Source organism: Xiphophorus couchianus, chromosome 21 (genome assembly GCF_001444195.1).
Source record: "Xiphophorus couchianus chromosome 21, X_couchianus-1.0, whole genome shotgun sequence".
In the NCBI taxonomy this organism is placed as follows: Eukaryota; Metazoa; Chordata; class Actinopteri; order Cyprinodontiformes; family Poeciliidae; genus Xiphophorus; species Xiphophorus couchianus.
In genome coordinates this window covers 7,385,231-7,399,045 of record NC_040248.1, presented here as the reverse complement: position 1 = coordinate 7,399,045, position 13,815 = coordinate 7,385,231, and the positions used below count along the sequence as shown (strand labels likewise).

General features: G+C 36.0%; 1 protein-coding gene across 3 annotated transcripts in view; it reads left to right on the top strand.

Moving 5' to 3' along the window:
• Positions 1 to 13,815, top strand: part of slc4a2b (solute carrier family 4 member 2b) — a 45,303-nt gene continuing 31,488 nt past the window's right edge. Inside the window, exons 1-2 of one of the 3 annotated variants that reach the window (XM_028004799.1) lie at positions 1 to 130; positions 211 to 362. The gene's annotated coding sequence lies outside the window, so the exon portion shown is untranslated. Of the gene's footprint in view, positions 131 to 210; positions 363 to 10,675; positions 10,897 to 13,815 lie in introns of those variants that run through there. The other 2 variants (XM_028004797.1, XM_028004798.1) reach the window with 2 other exon arrangements.

Below are 13,815 nucleotides of genomic sequence, written 5' to 3'. Positions count from 1 at the left end.
GTGTGGGGTTTGAGTTCCTTGACCTTAATTTGAATTTTCCACCGGAAGTACGTGAGTTTCTTGCTCTTATTTGACTTGGTACAGGGGAGTAATTCAGAGAGTTTGAGGCGAGTACCGCTGCCAGGCACCGGTAAGTAAATAAGTCTTATTCTTTGTGATAATTTGAGCTTTTTAGGCATGTCGCTTAATGAAAAATGTGTTATTTTTTAGGATTTACCAACCACTTCTGACTGTTAGCTCGTTTTTCCCACGGACAGACTTTCCTCTTAACAGCCAGTGACTGCCACACATACATTGAGTAATCCCTCAACAGCAACTCCATCAGCGGATGAATCGGCTTTGTTTTCCGCCTTGTTGAACAGGTAATGTAAAGAAAGGTGGGGTGAGAGCAGAAAAGGTCTCTAGAGATGGTTAAATTAGTTTTTTTGAGGGATTAATTAGCGGTGATGGCAGTGAAGTTAGGGATGGTAGCAGTTAGCAGCAGGGAAGCTGACAGCAGCCGCAACCACGAGGGTCGTGTTAATGAGGCAATATAATTAAGCTTTAATGTTTGCCTTGTTTCTCAATAAAGCAGAGGGGAGTGGTTAGCGTTTACTCAGCATTCATTCATCATGGCTTATCATGGCTAATCATGGCTCATCATGGCTCCACTAACCCTGAATGCTTAGTGGAAGAAGAGCAGCCTTGGTATTTAAGAGAGTTTCCATTTGGAAATATCAGCGCTTTGACAAATGGTTTCCAGAAACTTGAAGAAATCTCAATGAAACCATTAAAGCTCCAGCTCACTGAAGGGGAAGTTTAAAAAAAAAAAGCTTGTCGGGCACTTTAACCCTAATATTCCTGACACTTGCTTTAAATGTACGTCCCAAAAAGGGTCTTTATTTCATTGTATGTGGGCTTGTCCTCAGTGTTAGCTTTTTGGAAGGATGTATTGATTGTGATTAGTCAGATGACTGGTGAAAAGGTTCCTTTAAAGCCTAAAATGTGCATCTTGAATATTTATCCTGAACCTCAGAAAATTATAATTATCTTCTCAATGTTTGTTTATATTGATTTTTTTAGTCATATTTTGTAATAAAGGGGTTTCCGTTACCCTGAACACTATTTTGAAAAGTGGAGACAGAAAGCAACTTTTTTGTTTTGTTGCTCTTTGAGAAGATTTGTACTTGCTACATTTCCTCACAAACTGGTCATTTCCTGGGGATTGAGCCCCCTTGTCTTTAGAACCTGGTTATGCCCCTGGCACAACTCAAAGATGTGCATAATTGTAAAGTGGAAAGAAAATGGTTGGATTTTCAGATATAAAAACCTTATTATTCAGGGTGAGTGGTGTAAAATATGACTGGAATTGCTCAGAAGGTGCGCAATTCAAATATTGAATAGTTCTTGGGCGTGGGTAGAACTATGTACTTTGAAACTTTAACTTTATATTACGCTTCATATCAGCTAAAGCGAAAACACAGATGTCTGATGTATAATAAATGCAACAGTAGCAGCAGCCAGTTGTTGATACATTTCCTATTGTGAAATTCTAAACATTTGAACAGCAGCCTGGACTCTGGAAGGAAGTTAAAACTATTGAAACTTGTTGTTCTTTTGCACTCGTCCATTTGTATAAAACAAACAAAAGAAACGGAGTGCAACACTGTTTTCAATAGAAATCACAGCTAACTGGTCACACCTCTATTATTTGATCAAGCATTATTTAATGGCAGAAAAGCCAATTTCAAATCTTACTAATGCACTTTTTAAAATTGAATATCTAAAATTAATGGTGGCTGTTCCTGCTCTTCCATCTCATGTTAGACCAACATGCCTGTCCTGTTTCTTTCCCTCTATCCTCACATCTTTTTTTTTTTTTTTTGTGCATTTGTTGCTGCCTTTTCACCAGGACTCGTTTGAAAAATAAGTTTTTAATCTAGATCAGTTTTTATCCTGGTAAAATAAAAAAACAAAACTCACTTGCTTAGCTAAAGCATTTCCTCCGCCTACATCTCCCAGAATGCTGTGCGGTTCTGAATCGTATTCCATATATTGAATATTCAATCAAATGTATTATCTGTTATTGATCATGTCTCTTTTGCGATTATATATTATTGATTGATTTATTGTCCAGTCTCGGCGTGTTTTTATGCTTTAAAATGTGACTTATTTAATTTCTTTGGCCTTCTAGCTTTGCGGTTTCAGCCACTTTGCTTTGCGTTCGAATAATAAACATCGGGAGGATGAGGCATCTGGGAGACAGAGGAAGGATGTGCCTTTTCTGCTGACTTCGCGTTATCATCTGCATACGATCTGCAGGTTATCTGAGATGACGACTCAATTTGAGGACAAGCTGAGATGTCGGATTAAGGGATTATCTTTTCTAGCAGCTTTTAAATCTATCTGAAGCAAATTACTGCAACATTTTTACCCTAAATATCACCTCAGTGATGTAGCGTAATAGTCATTATGACCCTGAAAAATTAGAGAACTTCAAATCGGCTCCTTTTATTTCTTATTGGGAGGTGCTTAAACTTATCTGATGAATCCATCTCGGCTCTTGAATATAACAAACAGATATATTTAACAGATTAATCAGTTTTTATTTCACTTGCTTAAAGCGCAAACGGTTGAGCAGGACGTCTTCACATTCCTGTTGTGAATTGCTTGTTCATGCAGAAAAGAAAGAAGGAAGGAGGAAAAAGCCTGATAAGCATTTTTTTCTTCTTTTAAACCAGACTCTCTGTTTTTTTATGTGTATTTTACTCTCAAAGCCTCCAATTTTCTATAAATATATGTAGCCTTAAAGTTAAACACTATTATTTTAGTCCTGTTTACTATCTAAAGCTGTGGAGCTCTATTCAATTTAAATCCCATTCCTTTGCAAACAGAGCGCTGCTGGTTTGCGTATCTCCAACCCAGAATATAATCACTCAAATTGACTCCCAGGGAAAATATAAACAACCTTTTTATCACAGACACTTTAGTGTCAAATGGTAGACCTTTGTTTTGTTTGTGTGAGAATGTATCCAGTCTGGGGTTTCTGCAACGGAGAGAAAAGTCTCTCTTTTTTTTTTATTTATTTTTTTGCGCAATTTGTTGCAGCCACACCCTGAAACTGTCACTCAATGGGAGTGCTCTCAGGGGAGCGCTCTCAGGGGAGCCTAAAGAAAGGCTGGACTGTCATGACTCAATTTTCTTGCATTGTGTATTTTAAAGCCTTGTTATTATAGCATTAGTGGTGAATTAGTGCTAAAAATGAAAAATTTTGTCTCTTTGTTCGTTCTGTTCACGGCTCAATGACAGTGAAACAGTTGGATTGTTATACATTAGTCAGTGCTGGATGTTTAGATTTATTATCCGATTACTGCTGATATTTAAGAAGTGGCTGATCAATATGCTTCTTAATGCTTTGCTCTCATGCTGATTAAACCCACAGATTTGCTAAAAGCATTATAATATTGTTTTCTGCATAAAAATAACCATGTCAGTTTTTTTTAAAACATGCACTTACTTGCAGACATTTTTTCCACTTTTGTTATTTCACAACTAATTTTAATTAGTTGCAGCCCTAAATGAAATTATGATTAGTAATTGATTTATTCTGACAGTTAATTGGATAAAAAATGGGCTACAATTTTTTCATTTAAACACTTCAGTGTTTTTTTTAATATATAAAATTAGAGATGCATTAAAAGGTGCAAATTAATTTTTTTAAAATAAATTATTATTTTTTTGTCTAAATTGCAACAACACATAATTTCTTTAGTAAAGTTGAAACGGATAAAGCTTAAACTTATCTACTTGGTGTTTTGACTAAAATATATTTACAGTTTTTTCAGTAAATTTCCCATTTTGCACCTATATACTCTAGATGATAATTAATCAATTCCTATTCCAATAATCTATTCATCAGGATGAATGCAAATTGTTTCAGTACTAATTTTAATTAGTATTTTAATGTGGTAAACATAAAGGAAGTAGAAAAGAAATTATGCATGTTTGTTTTGTTTTTTTATTTCATTGATTTTGTTTGCTCCAGCTCACTCAGACTGGTTTGAGAACATTAGTCATCAATTTTCAAGTCCTTCTCTGGACTTTGACTGGACCATTCTAGCATAAATATGCTTTAATCTAAATGATTATGGCTAAATTCTGGTGTTCTGCTTGTTTTGGTTGTCCCTGCTGCAACAGGTAAACTAATGGCTGAATTACTGTATCGGTATGTTATCGATCTTTGCAGAGGTAGAGAGGAATGTGTTTCTGCAACACACAGCATTTTCCATAAAGGCCAAAACGTTTGTCTCCTCAGAACAGAGGATCTTTTTTTTGCGTCCCCTACATGAGTTCCCCTGGAGGGCTCCATATATATGCACTCATACAACACATCCAAGCATTTGCATTACACCACTGATACTGACATCCACAATCCATTGTTGTTTTTGTTAATAAATATCCCTTTTTATGTACTTTAACAACTGCATGGTCTCCTGTTTTGTTATGACTTTGACCCAGTCGTAACACCTTCTTTAAACCTCTATAAAACATTATCCTTGAGATGTCTCCTGTGTTCCTTTGCCTTAATTTATAGCAAAGGACTGGAAGGACAAACTTGTTTTTCCTTGTACTTGTTTTTTTACAACTTGGGCAGCACATAACAGGAGATCTAAATGAAGTCACATTAGTACTGGTTTCTGTGTTTTTAGGGGTCGAGATGGAGATCATTAACTAAGCTTCAGTTTCTTCCCTGCTTCATTGACCACAGTGACTGCTTTGCACCATCAAAACTCTCTCCAAGCTTTTCTGTGTTTTGATGAAATGACTCAGCAAAAATCTGTTGAAGACTTTGCTGTTTTGCAGTTGCATTCATTCATGCAACAACGGTTAAATATGCCAAGTAAGGGCATGTATGACGTGAAGTTTACTACCCATTAAACTAAAGATGACCCATTATGCTTCCCTGAACGGTTAGGATCGGTCTATACAAAACATGTTCATGATATATATTTTTGTTTTGCACAAAATTATTCTTAGATAATGAGATTTTAGTCTAAGTTCGGACTATGTTGAGTTCCTTTCAGAATGAAATGTTTTGGGGCCCCTTGTCACTTTAAATCCAAATAAGCTGCTGACCACACCTCCTGCCCCCAACTCAACATGTACACTCGCATGTGAAAATGGCTGCAAACAGATGCACAATTATACAACCGTACATCTTTGAAAAGCAGAAGTAGAGCCTCCTGCACAACCAACAAAAATGTAGCAAGTGGTTTCTGGTAACTCAAACAAAACTTGTCTTTTCCAGTAGCACATACAGCAGTAAAACTAGCTGACTAAATGTTCTGGAGCTCAGCTTGGGTTGCTAGGCAACAGGCTGGGGTTGCTAGGTAACGGCGCTGAGCCTGGCAAAACAGCTAATTTTCCTGACACCAAAAAACATTAACTTGTTGCCAGAAAATGCCTTTTATTTTTTATTTTTTTTAAATAAACACTTGGTCAGTTTTTAGAAGCAGCTAAGACCAAAATTGAAGTATTAAAAAAATGGGCAAAATGCGAGTTTTGCATAATGCATTCCGTTTAAATGTTAAGATAATTTGGATAACTCCAGGTTTGAATGGTAAACATAAATTACTTAAAAAATTCTTTCTCTCCAGCTTAGCAGCTGAGTGTGGTGACTGGAAACAACAAAAAATATACTTTTCCCGATCAGTGAATGTGGCACTTACCAGGTCTCGGTAATATCACTCTTCAGTGTGGCCGCAATTACTGAGCGAAGATGATTCAAAGTTGCCACACTGGGGGAAAAGAAAAGACACAGAAGATATTCAGAATATAATAAATGTCGAATAGTTTTATTGTTTTAAATAATTCTAGGGGAATCAGAATTGGTTAATTAAAAACAATGACTCTTTATAAAATTGTAATAACTACACTTCTAATCATGCAATCCTAATTAAACAGATGACTTCTGATTATGTTTTCATCTTTGTAGAAAAAGGGAAAAAACAGCTTCATTGTATAATAAAATTCCTAGCTTAAATCCCCTCATCTCCCAAATGACAGGTGCTGTCTTAAACGCTGCAGCTCGACGCCCTGATGGGACAAAGAGCGAGATAAAGATGGCCGCAGACTGACTGAGCAGCTGTTGGCTCAGAGATTCACAGACAGAAAACAGTCATGGTGAAGAGCAGGGAGCCACCAAACCCTGAGTGAAGGCGATGCGTCCCTGAGCAGAGAGTTGGACATGTCTGAGTGTTGAAAGGGTCTGGAAGTTTCCGGGTGACTTTTAAACTGCTGGGTTATTTTAGGCCAAAAACACTCTGAGGCAAATGGACGGAAGATGCAGATAATCCCAGAGAGCAGGTGTGCAACAATATAAAGCTAATCTGGTCACATGGGAAGTGACTGGGTGAGGGTAATTAACATATCAGATGAAATTTACTTTAATATGCCATTTTATTTTCTTTTATGCACCAATGGTTTCTTCTGTTTGGTTTGTCTTAAACCAAACAGGTTTGGTTTAATCGCCCAACCCAACAAATTGGGTTGGGCGATTGGGTTGGATATTTGTTGTTTTATTTATTGAATTTTTGACTTTTGAAGATGTAATTTTTGGAATATCTATTTATTTTTTTAAATCAGTGCACTCCTTGAGTTTCTATAGTCCTGAGTGATGTCATTACAAACAGGGCCGCCATCTTGTCTCACAAGATGGCGGCCTGTCAAACATCTTGTCAAATGAGACAAGATGTTTGACAAGATGTCTGAATTTAGATCAACTCTATGGCGGAATATTAGGGCTAGTCTACGAATTTTTAAATGCATTTCTTTTTATTAGAAGAATAAAGTTATAATATCGGGAAAATAAGTAGTAATATGCGAACTAAAACACAGAAAATAACTAAAATGTTAACTTGTGAGGTTGTACTTTAGTGTAAGTTTAACTACAAATATTTCAGTTTTGAAAAATTAGTATCAGATTATTAATATTGGCAGAACTCTGACACTATTGAGCAAACACCAGTCTATTCTGAAAGAGTAGAAAGTTTATTTTTCTCAATAAAATTACGTTTTCCTTGTAACTTAAAAATTACATCTTTATTCTGCTAATATTGTGACTACTTTTTCATAAGTAAACAAACTCTCGTAGCTTGACTGTGCAACGTTTAGAAAAAAGGACAAATAAAATGTTGTGTGTATGTATATATATATTTCAAGAAAAAGCAAAAAAAAAAAAGATTTTAAATAATTTATGGTATGGGGGGGGGGATGTTCATGAGGCATATCGCCCAGCCCGAGTCTGTCCTCAGCTGAACCACATTCGTTTCCCCCCATTTAATTCTTGATCCTCAGTTTGGCTTGTTGAGCTTTGATTTTCCTTCTATGTTTGAAATGAGAAAGAATAACAGGAAGCTCAAGGAAGCCCTACCAAAATGTGTTGACACTTAAGATAAAAGCCAGAAAAACTAAAAGTGGCGTACTATTCTTTAGAAGTTCAAGTCAGACTTTTAATTTTAGGTTTTTGTTTCAGTAGTAAGTTTGGAGGAATGCATAGATGGGTTTGGATCAAATACGGTATCATGCCCTCTAAAATTTGGTTCCACAACCATCAATCTACATAAAACTTTGCAAAAGACACAAGAATGTTCTGGTTAGTATAAACTAAGTGTATCATTTGTTGACTAATTAAATTATGCAAACTGAAGTCACAGCTCTTTAAATAGCTGACCATGGTGGATGATGCTATTATCAGCTCAGGGTTTGGACTGAGGGGAGCTCCGCACTTTGAGGTCTGCTTTGTGGCTTTTAGGTGATTGTGGCTTTGAATTAATTTCTTCCCACCCCCCGCAAGACATTCATGTGACTCCACATTGAGCCTACGTCCCCGGGGACAAATAATCATGTCTCGCATAGACTCCTACTGCGGCTGTTCGACTTTTATAAAAGCTGATGTGGAATGCAGAGCTTGATTATTTGGCACAAGGAGAAGGAAAAATGTTTAGATCACAGGATTGTTCTTTGTCCGCTGGGAAACGCTGTTAATCTGGTGGCTTTTGAGACTTTAGGAGTGACTCTGTAACAGTGTTGATTCTTTGTAGACATTGTTTTATGTTTTGTCAAATGCAATTGATGCTAGATTTATAAATACGATGTGCTAACATCTGATTGACTGATATTTCTGTTGACAAATAAAACAGTAGTTGATTCTATCAGCTATTGTTAATTATTCTGAAAAACTTTAAAGTTTTGAGCATTTAAGAAAAAGCGTTACAGGGGACGTATTATCAAAAATTCAAAATCTTCATGTTTCTGTACTTCCGTTTGTGTCTCAACTGCTTATGAAAAACCCTAAACGTTTTTAATAAAACCATCCAGCGGTTTTTTGGCAATAAGTTCAGCATTTTAAACTGGCTCTTGTCATGAAAGAAGGATAAAAATGATCTACCTGGTTTGACTATTCTCAGTCCTGACGGCTTCACCATTTATTTTCAGTTGGTGATTAAACCAAGGCTTTTTGTTACACTTCCTGTTGCCCTACATCTCTTTACAAAAACATTTTCCACACCGTTGGGTCACCTGTCTGCTTCATCTTTGATGCCTTATCTGGTTTCTTGTCTGGACAGGAAAATGTAGTCATTTCTGTTCTGAGAATAGACCCAGTACTTCCTTGAAAACGCTCCATATGATTCACATGTGAACTTTTCAACAATTTTAAATGACTTCAATATTTTTAAGGAATATTGAGACTTTTTTTAATTTTTTACTTTTGAATCTTTTTTTATATCACTAAAAATATTAAATGTAAGCAATGGCAAGGTTTTTTTTTTCTTTTTAAACCACACTTTATTTAAACAGTATTTCCTGAATGTCCATCTTGTTCATTTACTTACCAAATTAAAAAGGACACCCTATTTTATCCTTTTTCTGTTTAAATCATGTTTATCGTTCTAGATAAATGTGTGAAATTATTTTTAATAGCAAGCAAACAGAAGAGACTATTATGTTTCCTTCAACATAAATAGATGAAGTGACATATAAGCTAATTGAAGTCGTAATATTAGCAGTAGTAGTAATCTTGAGAACGCCAACATGGAAGGAAAAACAATTTAAAATGAGGAATGTTGAGTATTTTGTGAAATTGTACTTTATTGGTTTTAATAATAGAACGTACTTTGATGCTGATGTGTGAAAAGATCAGAAATAGGACTTTGAAACAATTATGAAAACATCTGTCCATTTCAAAAGAATCACACAGACTAGCAGGTTTATTAGCAGAAAACAACTTTTGTGTAAAATGCAGATTCTGTGAACTTCCTATTTTAAGATCATGAGTCACAGATTGGAACTTTTTTACAAAGTTCCTCTGGTAAGATTGTCTTTATTCTGCTAATATAAGATTACAATTTTATTATCATAATTTAAAGTATCTCTCCAGACCCTAATACTCCATCGTACACACCTCATGTAGATTAAAATGCCCAAAAAAGTGACAGATTGTTGGACGCACAGAAACAGAAGTTGCAAAAAGGCCTGAATTGTTGCAGTATTTCCTAATGTTGTCACAATCACATGATTTTGTAACTTCTGGCAATAAGCCAGTCTTTTACACTCATCGCAAACTTGATCTGGATGCAAATGAAACGGTGACTTATATCATCTTTGTTTTGTTTTTATGGAGCGCTGCTCACACCTTTTTGTAAACTCGGCTCCATAGCTTCCTGTCTCGGCAGCTTTTTTTAAAATTGGTGAATCGATCAACCAGACCTCAGAATCGGCTAATTTTGCCTTGATCAGCTCAGATCTGTGATTTTTTTTTTTTATTATTATTTTTTTTTTCAGGGGGCTTTTTCATATATTCATTAAATAGATCAACAATAAAACTTCTTACATTTCTCATCTTTTTTTAATCTTAATGATAAAATAATGGACCAAGAGAAGCGACTCTGTCTTCCACTGCTCTTTGCGGATTTCACTCAAGTTTATCCGTTTAGTGCATTTCATCAACAAGGCAGTTCAAAGGGATTTACATCATAAAAACATAACAAATACAGTCAACAATTGCAAAAACCAGTAACGGACGTTAAATTTCATCATTTAGTCGTTAGTCGATAAACTGGCGTACCAGAAATAAGTAAATACTTTTCCACATTGTCACTTCTGTACGTGTAAAAGGGGACGAAAAAGTGGCAATTAAATGCATTTAGATTTTACTCTGTTACAAATTTTATGCAACTAATGATTGTGTTATAGTCCTGGCCCTATTTTAAATATAATTTTGTAAATAAATAGAGGATCAGCTTGTCCAACATTTCATATGCAGAAATAACAATGGAGCTGCTGGTATGTTGAAGTTTACTGATTGCTAAGTTCTCAACACCATTTTTATTTGTTTTAACCAAAGAACATGGAGATGGGAAAACTAGTTTCCATTTTTTGTTGAGCAATAAGAAAATATTGTAATAGATGCACAGTTCTGAAGTTGTTACAAACATTTACGGGCTGCTAATAAACCTCTTCTTTGAGGTTGAAAAATTAATTTCCTCCATCAGCTCCAGCTTGTGTATCAGACACATATCAGACTCCGTCTGCCTGAGCAGCAGCTTCTGACTCAGTGCTGAATGGAGTCACATGGCAGCTTGTCAGCAGGCTGGAAGAGGAAACATAATCCCAAGGAGGAAGGTTGTGTTATCAGTCCCAGCCTGTAGCTCTGACGGTGCACACCGGACTGCATGCGATCAGCGAGACGCCGCATGCTAATAACAGGATTTTTTTTTTGTCCCAATATTTTAATTTCTGTTGCATTTTGCCCTTTTTTGTTTGCGTTCATCCTGCAGTCTGACCAGCTCCTTTCACAGCAGAGGTCAGAATAAACTAGAATGTCTGCGGTGGCTTCCATGCAGTAAGCACACTGAGGTATTTATACTGTTATTGATGCGTTTTGTGTTTCCAAGTCATTTCTATTATCTTAAGTTGACCTTGCGTCACATTCCTTCTGCTTTTTCTTCTCTGATTATGTTTGAATTTTGATTAATCATTCATCTGGTGACGGTTCTCTCTGGGTTTACCTAATGAATCATAAGTTTGTTTTCTTTCCTGTTTTTTATCCCGGCTTCCTAATATCCAGTAGAGTTGAGGTGAGTGCTGAGTCTGGCTTGTAGCTTTATATCTGACCAAAATGTAAACAAGTACTGATAAACTCAAAACACCGCCACTAAAATAGCTTCAGTTGCAAAAACATTCTCTAATTGACCTAAAAAAATAAATCTGCTGTTTTAAATGATGTATATCTTGAAGAGAAGTGGTTTCTAAGCCAATTAGTCTGCTATTTAATTAGTGTTATGGTAGGAAATGTTGCATTTAATGGTTCCACATAAAACCCAAAGGACAAATTATGTCTCACTTTAAACTGTCTCAGCAACAATTAAAACAAATTCTTCAAAAGACAAAACCAAAAAACATCCTCAGTCTGCAGGACAAATCCAAATTAAGTCCTCAGTTTTGTTTTTACGAGGATCTAAACTTTTTATTTCTTCCCTCTCATTGTCCTGCTTTTTCTAAGTAAAGGCCTGTATTTGTTGAGTTTTGAACTTTGCGATCAAGAGTCTATTTCTAGTGAAAAGCAGCTTTTTTATTGGCATAATTTTCATGTTATTGAGTTGTTCTTTAATTACGCATTCTTGTCGGATTGAACTGGCACAGAACTGTGCAATCTGCGGCCGGCGCTCGCGTGTTGGGCTGCAGACTGAAGCCGTGCCTGGTCAGGGCGTCTTCACCGGAACGCCGGCTTAAGACGCTTGCAATGGCTTGTCTGGAGTTCAAGCCAGGCTCATGACCTCCGTCCAGCCATCTGACCGCCGTGCTTTTTCTTATCCTTTTCCTGAGACGCCACACGGGAGTCTAAAGTTTCTGGTTTTACTAATACAATTTGAGGTAAAAGCGAAAGATTTCCGACTGCAGACAGAAAACCTAACTCGTCAAAGCATGATGCAGGAAGGAAGGTGCATACCAACAAACTGGCATCAAAATTTTCACAACTTGGATTCACTGCACATTTAACAGTCCAGTTCTTATTTGCTAGAGCTTGATGTTTTTGGATGTTCTTTTTTTGGTCCATAACTAGCTTAACAAAGTCAGGGATTTCCCTGAAGTAAACGGATTTTGTCACAATCTTCACATTATTTCTTCCTTCCACTGATCTTTTTAGCGAAGCTAGGCACTCCCAATGAGGGTCTGACTAGCCCTTATTGTGTGTTTTGTTTTAACGACGATCTGAACATTGCAACATTGCATGATTACATAATAACATGACCCTAACTTTTCTAGTTAAAAATTTTTTTTTTAAATGGGTCTAAAGTGGTTATCTAATTTTCAGAGAACCATTTGTGTTTTTATTCGCTGTAAGGCATGATCAACAAAATTCTGAAAAAATAAATGGTTGATTGATATGTTTTGGTGTGACATTAATCCGCATGAGATTTTACTTTCGGATAATAAGTGGGCATTTCTACAGCTTTTAGATATGACATTTTTTGTGTCAGCTTTGAAATTGGCTGATAACTTAAAAAAAATGTATTTACCTTTTAAAATGTACATTTTATTTTATTTTTTTTAGATATATTCTGTAAATGCTCATACAAAGTCACATTCCTGCTCTGTTCTTTAAGAAAACCTGTATTCCTAGTAGCCAATAAGGAAATTAATAACAATCAATTTGCTGTTGTTTTTGAGTAGCAACACTATATGAAGGATATTCGAGCAGCTCGGTGTCTGACATGCTAACTTGTTTGCATTTTGCAGATCTTTAACGTCAATGTAAACTCCTGGTTTGATGGGTAACAACAAAGTACATTTGAAGCTGCTGCGGTCTTCACAATCCAAGGACTTTTCAAGGAGAATTTGGAGAGGAAATGGGGAAAGAGTTAAGGTTGTTTTGGTTTGACCATAATCACAACCGAGTTCAGTCTGGTAAACCCTGTGGGAGCCCAGCTAAAGCAAAAGTCTCCTGGATAGAAATCCTTGTAGATCGTACTAATCAGATTTTATTTGTGGCTTTAAGGTTCTTGGCTCCTTTTTCACTTTGTGTTCTCATGACCTTATCATTTCAAATCAGTTTATTTTTTCTTGGTATTGCTGTTTGTTTTTTTTATGATAAATTATAGATAAATGTGTTAAGAATATCCTCCGAACAGACAAGCTCAAGATTTTAAACACCTGAGGTCATTGTACTTGTGAATAATCAACAATCCTGGATGGTTGTGATCACTTAAATCTGTACCTGAGAAGAGTGATGATGAAAATTTTGAGTATTTCTTAAAATCTTCAAGAGTGTTTCTCTCCAAAAAGGGAGGTCTACATTTCATTCACTCAGGTTTCCTCTGGGGTTGTGTGACTTTTATTAATATAATTTAATGAAATCTCTGTAAAACATTGATGGGTGGCGTAGTTTAAAGGAGACCTACTGTATGATGCAAAATTAATGTTTTGCAAATTTTTATGGATCTCAATTGCTTCTAAAAACAACGCAAGCGCTTAAACTATATATATCCAACCATTTTTGTTTTTTTGGTGTCTGGAAAATGACCCATTTCAAAAACATCTTGATAACTCACTATTGACGGGCAACCTAAACTGAGCTCCAGCATGTTTGGTCTGTAAAACCGGACCGCCGTACTTCCATTCACTCTCCAACCTAACTCATCTGCACGTTTTGTCGTCTTTGCTTTAACTTGATGTTTTACTTTAATCGGCTGGATTTCTGAGCTTGCAAATATGAACTCCTTGGTTTCATTTTTTTTAACTTGAATGTAAATTATGAAGATCCATAGCTCTCAA